The 11509-nt window shown below is 39.5% G+C and overlaps 1 non-coding gene across 1 annotated transcript; it reads right to left on the bottom strand.

The window, feature by feature from the left end:
* Positions 1 to 4453: 4453 nt before the first annotated feature.
* On the bottom strand, positions 4454 to 4560 carry LOC117078576. The gene has a single exon (XR_004435026.1). It is a non-coding gene; the product is annotated as a U6 spliceosomal RNA (small nuclear RNA).
* Positions 4561 to 11509: the final 6949 nt, after the last annotated feature.

Below are 11509 nucleotides of genomic sequence, written 5' to 3'. Positions count from 1 at the left end.
AAAAAAACCACTCTAAAGTTCATATGGAGTCGAGAAAGAGCCCACATAGCCAAGACAATGCTAAGCAAAATGATCAAAGTTGGAGGCATCATACTACATGACTTCAAACTATACTACAAGGCTACAGTAACCAAAACAGCATGGTACTGGTACCAAAACAGAGATATAGACCAATGGAGCACAACAGAGCCCTCAGAAATAACACCACATGTCTACAACCATCTGATCTTTGACAAACCTGACAAAAACAAGAAATGGAGAAAGGATTCCCTATTTATTTTTTTATTTATTTATTTATTTATTTTTTTTTTGAGGCAGAGTCTCGCTCTGTCGCCCGGACTGGAGTACAGTGGCCGGATCTCAGCTCACTGCAAGCTCCGCCTCCCGGGTTTACGCCATTCTCCTGCCTCAGCCTCCCGAGTAGCTGGGACTACAGGCGCCCGCCACCTCGCCCGGCTAGTTTTTTTTGTATTTTTAGTAGAGACGGGGTTTCACCGTGTTAGCCAGGATGGTCTCGATCTCCTGACCTCGTGATCCGCCCGTCTCGGCCTCCCAAAGTGCTGGGATTACAGGCTTGAGCCACCGCGCCCGGCCGGATTCCCTATTTAATAAATGGTGCTGGGAAAACTGGCTAGCTATAAGTAGAAAGCTGAAACTGGATCCCTTCCTTACACCTTACACAAAAATTAACTCAAGATAGATTAAAGCCTTAAACATAAGACCTAAAACCATAAAGAAAAAAAACTAGAAGAAAAACGAGGCAATACCATACAGGAGATAGGCATGGGCAAAGACTTCATGACTAAAACACCAAAAGCAATGGCAACAAAAGCCAAAATTGACAAATGGGATCTAAGTAAATTAAAGAGCTTTGCACAGTAAAAGAAACTATCATCAGAGTGAACAGGCAACCTACAGAATAGGAGAAAATTTTTGCAATCTATCCATCTGACAAAGAGCTAATATCCAGAATCTAGAAGTAACTTAAACAAATTTACAAGAAAAAAACAACCCCATCAAAAAGTGGGCGAAGGATACAAATGGACACTTCTCAAAAGAAGACATTTATGCAGCCAACAAGCAAATTTACAAGAAAAAAAATCAGACAACCCCATCAAAAAGTGGGTGAAAGATACGAACAGACACTTCTCAAAAGAAGACATTTATGCAGCCAACAGACACATGAAAAAATGCTCATCATCACTGGCTATCAGAGAAATGCAAATCAAAACCACAATGAGATACCCTCTCACACCAGTTAGAATGGTGATCATTATAAAGTCAGGAAACAACTGATACTGGAGAGGATGTGGAGAAATAGGAATGCTTTTACACTGTTGGTGGGACTGTAAACTAGTTCAACCATTGTGGAAGACAGTGTGGCGATTCCTCAAGGATTTAGAACTAGAAATTGACTCAGCCATCCCATTACTGGGTATATACCCAAAGGATTATAAATCATGCTGCTATAAAGACCCATGCACATGTATGTTTATTGTGACACTCTTCTCAATAGCAAAGACTTGGAAACAACCCAAATGTCCATCAATTATAGATTGGATAAAGAAAATGTGGCACATATACACCATGGAATACTATGCAGCTATGAAAAAGGATGAGTTTATGTCCTTTGCAGGGATATGGATGAAACTGGAAACCATCATTCTCAGCAAACTAACACAAGAACAGAAAACCAAACAGCGTGTGCTCTCACTCATAAGTGGGAGTTGAACAATGGGAACACATGGACACAAGGAGGGGAATATCACATACTGGGGCCTGTTGGGTTGGGGGCTAGGGGAGGGATAGCATTAGGAGAAATACTCAATGTAGATGACAGGTTGCTGGGTGCAGCGAACCACCATGTCATGTGTATACCTATGTAACAAACTTGCACATTCTGCACATCTATCTCAGAACTTAAAGTATAATTTTAAAAAGTTAAAAAAAAAAAAAAAAGACTTGTTTGCATGCGTTGACACAGACACACAGAGTGGTCTCACAAGCCCTTAGTCTCTATCAGCAGCCAGGTATGCTGGTTGCTTCACTCCTATGAGGAATCTGTGCCTGTCACAGAATAAGGTGTCTGAGGCCAGGAGGAGAAGGGGGCCCTGGATTGTGGCAGCGACTATTAGAAGCAGTGAAAATATCCCAACCCCAAACCCCAGAGCCTAGATTGAGATATTCTCATGAAACCCTGGCAGCCACACAAATTAAATCCAGGCAGGCATAAGACAACATGTTTATTTTTCTTCACTTTTTCTCTCCTTTTGTGCTATGATTCTTTTGTGAGCCTCCCTCTAGAACCTCTCAGGGTGTTTAGGTTTATTTTATATTCTTGAAGAGAAGGAAAGCAGTAAAGGGAAGGATACAGTGGGGGAAGCATTTGTTTTATTTATTTATTCAAATAATATTTATTGCACACTTTCTATGTGTTAGACATTGTTCCTGTTCCAGGAATTAGGGATATTTTAGTGAATAAAACTGTCAAAATCCTTGCTCTCATGGTGCTTATATTCTAGCAGGGAGAGACAAATGACAAACAAATAAAATATATAGTATATCAGATGGTTATAACTGCTATTGACGGGAAAAACAGAGAGGGTGGGGAAACGTATTATGCAATTTTTAAAAGGATGGTCAGGGTAAGTCTCATTGAGAAGATGACTCATAAACAATACTTGAGCCAGGTGAGATGGCCAGCCATGCAGACATCTGAAAACAGAATGTTCCAGACGAAAGGAATAGCCAGCAAGGCCTTAAGGCTGGCATGTTCCAGGCAACTCTAAAGAAGAGTGGGGAGGTTGATGTGACTGAAGTGGAATGAGCACTGAACTATAGTAGAATATAAGGTCACCGAGGTAATGGGGACCTGATCATGTAAGGTCTTAAATATCATTGTGAGAATTGAGCATTTACTCTTATTGAGATGGGAGACAATTGAAGGATTCTGAGCACAAGAGTGACATGTGACATGATTTGACTTAAGTTTCAATACACTCACAGTGGATGTTGTATAAAGAATTGACTGTAGGACGTTAAGGGAGGAAACAGAGCAGTAAGGAGGATAATGTAGTATTCCTAGATAACAGTAGTTTAGACCAGAGTGATAGCAGGGGAGGTGTTGAGAAGTAATCAATTTAAAATATATTTTGAAGGTAGAACCAACAGGATTACCCGAGGGATTAGATGTGGGATGTGGAAGAAAATGAGCCATAAGGCTTTAATTCTGAGCATCTGGAAGGAAACATCTGTAATTTGCTATAAATTGGAGGAGGGGGGGAAAAGTACCGAAGAACTTGATCTTGGTTTTTGTATCAGGAGTTCAGTTTGGGACATATTAAGTTTGTAATGCCTATTAGATATGCAAGTGGAGAGGTTAAGTAGTCAGTTAGATATACATGTTGAAGGAAAAGGCCAGGCTGGAGACATAAATTTGGGAGACATTAGCTTTTACTTAGTGAGTCTAAATGAGGTCACCAAGGAAGGAAATACATCGGAAGAAAAGAAGAGGTCCAATGACTAATGCCTGAAGACTTCTAACATTTAGAGGTTGGGGAGGTGAGAAGAAAATAGCAAAGAACTCTGAGAAGGAGCAATCAGTGAGGTGGCAGTGAAACTAGGAGTCTTAAAAGCCAAGGAAGTCTAGGAAGCCAAGGAAGAAAGAGTTTCAAGGAGGAAAGGTGGTCAACTTTGTCAAGTGCTGATAAGAGGAATTCTTTTGTGGTTGAGAAGGGGTCCAGCCCCGTGGAAAGCTGATACAATGGTGGTATGTGTTCTCAAGGGGTAGGGGAGATTGACAACTCCTTGAGTGGCTTGTACAGAGGCAGTGTGGCATTCAGGTTCTAGGCTGAAAGGCACACTAACCTAGGCAAGATTGGCCAGTGATTCTGTGTGTATGGTGTGTCATCTGAGGCATTTAATAGAGACAGCAGAGCAGATGGAGCAGTGAACCTCACTGGAAAACCTGGTCAACCAGTCACAGATGTAGAGAAAGTGGCTACTCATAGGGTACAATCAGAAACATGTTAGAGAGGTCTGTTTCCAAACATACCTCCACCATTTCAACATCAGATTCTAGGCTTTCTTATTTATCTGACAAGCACTTATGTGTTAAGAACTTTTCTAAGCATTTACAAATAACAACTTAGTGAATCTGCACAACAACCCTGTGAGGTAAGTTCTATACTTATCCCTTTTTTACAGATGAAGAAATGGAGGCAGAGAAAGGCTAAGGACCTTGCTCAATTGCACATAGTAAGAAGTAGAACCCAGACTCAATAATAATAATAATAATAATAATAATAAAGAAGTAGAGTCCAGACTCTAACTCTGCTGTCTCCAGTGTCCACGCTTTTAGCATTTACACCTAGGCACTGGCCAACTACAGTGTGAGCCAAATCCTGCTTACAGCCTGTTTCTGTATGTTTTTGTACTTTTCTTTTTTTTTTTTTTAAATATGGAACGCTTCACGAATTTGCGTGTCATCCTTGCGCAGGGGCCATGCTAATCTTCTCTGTATCGTTCCAATTTTAGTATATGTGCTGCCGAAGCGAGCACGTTTTTGTACTTTTCTATAGGGTTGTTTTAAAAGAAAAGAAAAACATGCAACATGCACCTAGTTTGGCCCATAAAGCCTAAACTATTTACTGTCTGGCCCTTCACTGAAAAAGTTTATCATGCCCTGCTTAACACTGTAAAATGGGCAAGACAATACCTCTAATTGGTTTGTGGGTAGATCAAATGATGTAATTTATAGGAAGTGCTGGTAGGTATTCAAAAAACAACAGATTTTATGATTAATTTTATACTCCTTCTGCCATTAGCTCTTTGCTTCCTGCACTCTCCCCGAAAGGAATTCCTCTTAGATTTGACTCATTCCCAGCCCTCATGCTTCCCTCAGCCTTTCCTGAAAAGTTACCATAGACAGCCATACCAATCATTATTTGTTAAAGATATACATTAAAAGAATAAGTTAGTAGGAATTTCAGTAGCTTTAAAATACCTAAGTGAATTGGACGAAGCACGAAGGTTCTAACTAAGGAAGTCTTGGCAACAAATGCTAAATAATCCACTAGATGCTTTTCCCAAATGGCAATTGTAGAGTTAGCAAATAAATATGTAATGGGTTATATCCCCTAAAAAGTAAAATTTGAAATAAGCATTAAAGCTTTTTAAAGCAAGAAATATTTCATTTGGTTATTAGATATAAGCAAAAATTACAAAACATCAGAACCTAAAGACTCCATAGAAATTCTCTAGGCAAATACCTCAGATTAAAGATTGGAAATGTGAATCCCAGAGACAGAAGGATACTTGCACATGGCCACGCAGCAAATTGAGCTAGAATCCTGTTCTCCTAATGTAGTGTTCTTTCCATTACAACAGTGCTTGGAAACTAGTTATGTGGGGCTGGATTCTACGTTTAGTTTGTCCCACATAATGTAAAAATGAAGTTGATCCATTACTTAAAGAGCAAAATACTATGTAAGAAAATCTGGATTTCCAGATTCCATTGAAGAAAATCAGAAGATCTGGCCATTTAGGAAAATGAACTAGAACTGGGTAGTGGCTGGCTTCATTTAGACATAGCATGTGATCTCTAGTTTGACATAATCTCCACCACTCTTTTTTGTTTGTTTGTTTGTTTGTTTTTTGGGGGGGAGATGGAGTCTTGCTCTGTCACCCAGGCTGGAGTGCAGAAGCACAATCTCGGCTCACTGACTCCACTGCTTTCCAGGTTCAAGCAATTCTCCTGTCTCAGCCTCCTAAGTAGCTGGGACCACAGGTGCATGCTACCATGCCTGGCTAATTTTTGTACTTTTAGTAGAGAAGGGCGTTCACCATATTGGTCAGGCTGGTCTCGAACTCTTAACCGGGGGTGATCTACCCGTCTCAGCCCTCCAAAGTGCTGGGATTACAGGTGTGAGCCACTGCGCCCAGCCCCACCACTCTCAAATGCATCTACCCTGCAATGTCTTTGTCTCTCATGTAACTTACCAATCAACTCTATTTAAGATTTTGCAGCTGACTTTCCCTACCCTACACCTTGCAGCATTTTCCCAAACAAGGGGTGAAAGCTCCCTTCTGAGGGTTCCCAGGAGGACCATGGGCTGAGGCATCATAGCCATGGTCTATGGTAAGACGCTAGTTTTTCATTCTTGATTGTTGTGGTAGAGAGACTACTATTTGCCTACTGAAAACCAATTTTCCCTGAAAGCTGTCACGCACCATTTTTGTTTTTCCCACTGTTTGCAATGGGGATATGACAACTGGAGGTTCACTAGCCATCCTGTGACCTTCAGAATAAAAACCATGGTATGAAGTTACTATACCAACCCTGAACAACCTATCTCTAGATCTTTCTTACATAATATAATAAATGTCTGCCTCATTTAGGCCACATTTATATCCCATTTCTGTTACTAGCAGCCAAATGTAATTCCTAATATATAAAACAAGCATGAAAGTTTTTGGCCTTGAGGTGACAAAAATAAGTAAATCATATAACCACTTAACATCTGCGTGCTTCAGTCTCCTTGTATGTAAAATGGAAATAGTAATACTCTCTACTTCAGAGGATTATTGAGTTTGATACATGTGAGGATTAAATAAATTTAATACATATAAAATACTTAAAATAGTACCTGACACAGGGTGTGGTAGTCATAATAAAGACCGCCTCCCCCCATCCACCAAACATATTCACATACTACTAATCTGTAGAAACTGTGAATATGTTAGGTTACATGGCAAAGAGGAATGGGGAATTAGAGTAGCAGATGGGATTAAAGTTGTTAATCAGTGACCTTTAAAATAGATTATCCTGGATCACCCAGGTGGACCCAATGTAATTGCAAAGGTGCTTAAATGTGAAGGAAGCAGCAGAATTAGTTTCAGAATACTGCAATATGAGAAAGAGTTGACTAGCCATTGCTGGCTTTGAAGATGGAAGGGAGCTGTGAGTCAAGAATGCTAGCAGCTTCTGGAAGCTGGAAAAAGCAGGAAAGTTTCTCCTCTAGAGCCTCCAGAAAAGAATGCAATCCTGCTGACACCTTAATTTTAGCCACTAAGATAAATTTTGGAATTTTGACTTCCAGAACTGTAAGATAATAAATGTTTGTTGTTTTAAGCCATCAAATTTGTGGTAATTTCTTCAGGAACAATAGGAAGCTAATATACATTGTAAATGCTCTATAAATGATAAATATAAAACTAAATAACTCAATCTCAGTTTGTATTTGCAGAAAAGAATGAAGACATTTTTCATTTGATATTTGCAAACTAGTCCCATTTTATAGCTGGGGAAACTAAGGTTCAGAAACAAGTAATGACTTACCTAAATTCAGCCAGTGAGTTAGCAGCAGGATGCTTTCTCCTTACTTGCTACCAGCAGCTGCCTGGCTGCCCTGTAACTTGTGTTTCCAGCTCCAGCAGTGGCAATTTTGCAGACAGACGCCCACATCTGCTGTAACTAAAGTGTGATAATTGGTTGCTAAGCCATGCAATCGGTTGCTAGGCTCTTTTCCCCCTTTCAGGCTCCAACACACTTCAGCAACTGGAAGTTAATAATCTGCCAGCAAATTAAATTTGGTGAAAAGATCAGACAGCGTGTTAATCGAGAACCAGGCAATCCAGGCTCACCTCAGAGGACTGTGTCAGCTTCTACCAAGTACACTCCCTATGTGGGCTGCGGTTTCCATACCAGGTACATAAACTCTTGGACCTCTGTGTATCTAAAGGGGGCTAGATATATTTCTTCGAGCTGCTAATGAATATCTTCATGCCTTTCCCTGAGCATTTCTCTGTCTCAAATGCCCTAAGCTTGATTGTGTTTCACAGAGTGTTGTAATTAAAGGGGTGATTATAGATGGGTAGTAGAGGCCTTATTGCATAGGGCAGATGTTGTCACCCAGGGCTGTACATGAGAATCACCTGGGGAACTTTGCAAAGACCCAGGTACTGGAGATCCATCCCAAATATTCTAATTTAATTGGTTTGGGTGGGGCCTAAACATGGGTATTAAAATGAAAACAAACACAAAATCTCCCCAGGTAACTCTCATGTGCAGCCAAAGGTGCTCTCCCCTGAGCACTGCTGGAGAAGTCAATCAGCAAAGAGACCTGGAGCACAAAGCCCAGCTTTGCTACTTACCATTTGTGCAACCACGGTAAATTGCTCAAATCCTCTGGGCTATAACTTCCCTGTCAATAAAAGAGGGAAGACAATACTCCCATAGTATAACACTACTACAGGGATTAAATGAATTAGTACACATAAAGCACTTAGGAACGAGCAGTGTCCGGGCAAATGAAATTATTGATTTGTAGCACTTAGAACTGCTCCTAGCAGTACTCAACAAATGCTAGCTATTCTTACATTAACAACACATTTAATAGATGTTTATTTTTAATGTATATTTAAGAACAGATAACCAAATCAATTTACAGCACTAGAATAAAGATCTGTTTTTAAATTGTTAAACTTTCCAAAATTGAGTCACTTTAGGGAAAATAATAAGCAAAATGATGTCTGTAAATGACAGAAATTATTGTGTTTGAAAAACACTGACCTAACCTCTTCCCATCCTTCCTCTCCTCACTAACTCCATATTCCTAATCCTACCTCTTTTTCCAAGCCCAGAATAGCATAGTTGCCACCTTCACTGGAAAACAACCTCTGATCGCCTCACCTGGAATGTGTTTCTCCTCTGGATTCCCAGTTTTTTTTTTTTTTTTTCTCTTATATATGCATCTCAAACTTGACTTGGCCAGAAAAGCTCTTGAGTCTCACTGGTTTCAGTCCCCTCCCCCACCTCATGTTCCCCATTTCTTTAATTAGCAGTGCCACCATTCATGTAGTTGATGGGGACAAAATCTAGCAGTAATCCTTGATTTCTCACTTTCCCTCACATTCCCTACCTACTCTGTCTGCAAAGCCTATTGTATTACCTTCTAAATATATCCAGTCACTGGCCACTTTCCATCCACCTTGCTCTAAACCAACACCCTCTCTCACTTGAATATTACATAGCCTCCTCATTGATCTTCTGGCTCCCTTGACCCCTACAGACCATTCCACACACAGAAACCAAAGAGCCATTTACATCATGCCATGCCTAGCCCAAATCTTTCCAGTACATTCTCATTACAGAATAAAATCCAAACTTTTTATTATAGCTTCCAAGGCTCTTGCAAGATCCTGCCAACCTCTTTGACTTCATTTGACTACCACTCCTCCCTCCCAACAGCTGTGAGCACATGGACTTCCTTAAGGGTCTAAAGGACCTTTTTCCAAAAACCAAAGGAGAGCCATTTAAAGAAGTTTGCTTATATTTGCATTTCAAACACACTACTGGCTGAAGTATGAAGAATAGATATATAGGGGCTGTGAAGGTAGACAGTTGGGAAGGTTTCACTACGCATAGGCTTGGCTGGAGGAAAGACAAGAGTTCAAATGCCAACTCTAACACCTACTAGCTTTGTGATGTTGTGTCTCCGCTCTTAAAACTTATATTATTTGTTTGTAGTAGTAACTCATGTAACCTTTCTAATTCTCAATTTCCTTTTGTCAAATGGAGATTTAAAAATATAGTCCCTGACTCTCAGGATTATTGTGAAGATTAAAGACACAGTTTATTTGTAATGACTGTTATCACAATGCCTGATAGCACTCAATAAATGTTCATTATTTTACCAATCCAGGCTTTATGAACAGAAAAGAATATAAAGTGAATATATTTAGGCAGTATTTTATGAGAGATGAGCAGAATGGACTCTGAGGCCAGACTATCTAAGTTGTGAATCCTTTCCCTTCCAAATCTCATGTTGAAATGTGATCCTCAATGTTGAAGGCAGAACCTAGTGGGAGATGTATGGGTCATGCGGGCAGATCCCTCATGAATGGCTTGGTGCCTTCCCCACAGAAATGAGTTCAAAAGAGATCTGGTTGTTAAAAAGAGTCTGGGATCCCCTCTCTTGCTCCTTCTCTAGCCATATGACATGCCTGCTTCCCCTTTGCCTTCCGCCATGAATAAAAGTTTCTTGGGCCTCAACGGAAGTCAAGCAGTTGCCAGTGCCATGCTTGTACAGCCTGCAGAACTATGAGCCAAAAACTGCCCAACATCAGGAATTAATTTATAGCAACACAAATAGACTAATACACCCTACCATTTACTAGCCCATAGAACCCTGGTCACAATAGGTAACCTCCCAGTGCCTCATTTATCTCATGTGTAAATGGGTATGATAACAAATGCACCTATCTCCAATAGAGTAATTGTAAGGATTAAGTGAATTAATATGCATACATTGCTTCGGTGTTTGACCCATAGTAAATGATGCAATAAACTCAGTAAACATTTAACAGGAAAAAAATGTTAGCTATTTTCACTACTGTTGTGGTCTGAGGCATGTCTGCTCCATTCTACTCAGTCAGTGATTTTATTTGCCCATTTTTAAAATCATCATAGATTCAGATTTCTTACAGACTCAACTCATTTCAGTTAGCTGTTACGTTTTGTTTTCATGTGTGTGTATGTTTTTGTTTTATTTTTTCACCTGTCACTATTTGGCCAGTGAGGGCACTTTTCAGGCTGGATTGTCATTAAACAACAAAATTACCTTACAACTCTAAAAAGACTCTTTCTGAAAGCTTGTAGTATAGTATTTACAAGCATGTATTCCAAAATCAAACTACCTAGGTTCAAATCCCAGATCTGCCACTTACTGACTGTGTGACATATAGTAAGTGATTTCACCTGTTTGTGCATCAATGTCACCTCTGTTCGACAAGCATTAAGATGATACTAGTACTTACCCCCTAGAATTGTGAGAACTAATTCATGTGAAGCTTACAGAATAGCATCTGACAAGGAGTAACACTACAACAGTGTCAGCTATCATTATTAAAAACATGTAGCCCAATATAGATACTCAATACATAGAGTTAATATTACTATTATCATTCATACATATTTATCACTTTATAATTTTTTACTCATTTTGACATTCATTATCACATCTGAGTTATACCATGGTCCTGCTGAACAACCAAAAAAGAGATTATCAATTCTAGTTTACAGATGGGAAACTAAGGCTTGACTAAACTCTTTATTCACATTTCTTATGCTTTACATGGTCATTTCAAAATTTTGCATGAAAATCCCAAAACTCCAATGTAAGATTAGGTGTTGTTTACCACAATGTTATCTTTTAAAAAAAGTTTTTAAGCTAGTAAATTATCTACGATTCCTTAAGAAAACTGACTGAATAAAAGTACTCTGACCTTATTATTAAATATCAGCTGTAACATAACTACATGAAAGTGTTAAGCTGTAATAGTCAAGAGTAATATGTGGCTGTGAAATCCTTCACTGTATAATAAATTAAAGGTGTGTGTGTGTGTGTGTGTGTGTGTGTAAAAGAGAGAGAGAGAGAGAGGCCTCCTAATGTCATCCAGAATGTAGCTTGGTGCCATTCTCCACAGATAATCTCAGATATTTAATCAC

This window comes from Trachypithecus francoisi, unplaced genomic scaffold (genome assembly GCF_009764315.1).
Source record: "Trachypithecus francoisi isolate TF-2019V2 unplaced genomic scaffold, Tfra_2.0 Lachesis_group6, whole genome shotgun sequence".
Lineage (NCBI taxonomy): Eukaryota > Metazoa > Chordata > Mammalia > Primates > Cercopithecidae > Trachypithecus > Trachypithecus francoisi.
Note: the sequence above shows the minus strand (reverse complement) of the source record. Positions and strands in the feature narration are given on the sequence as shown.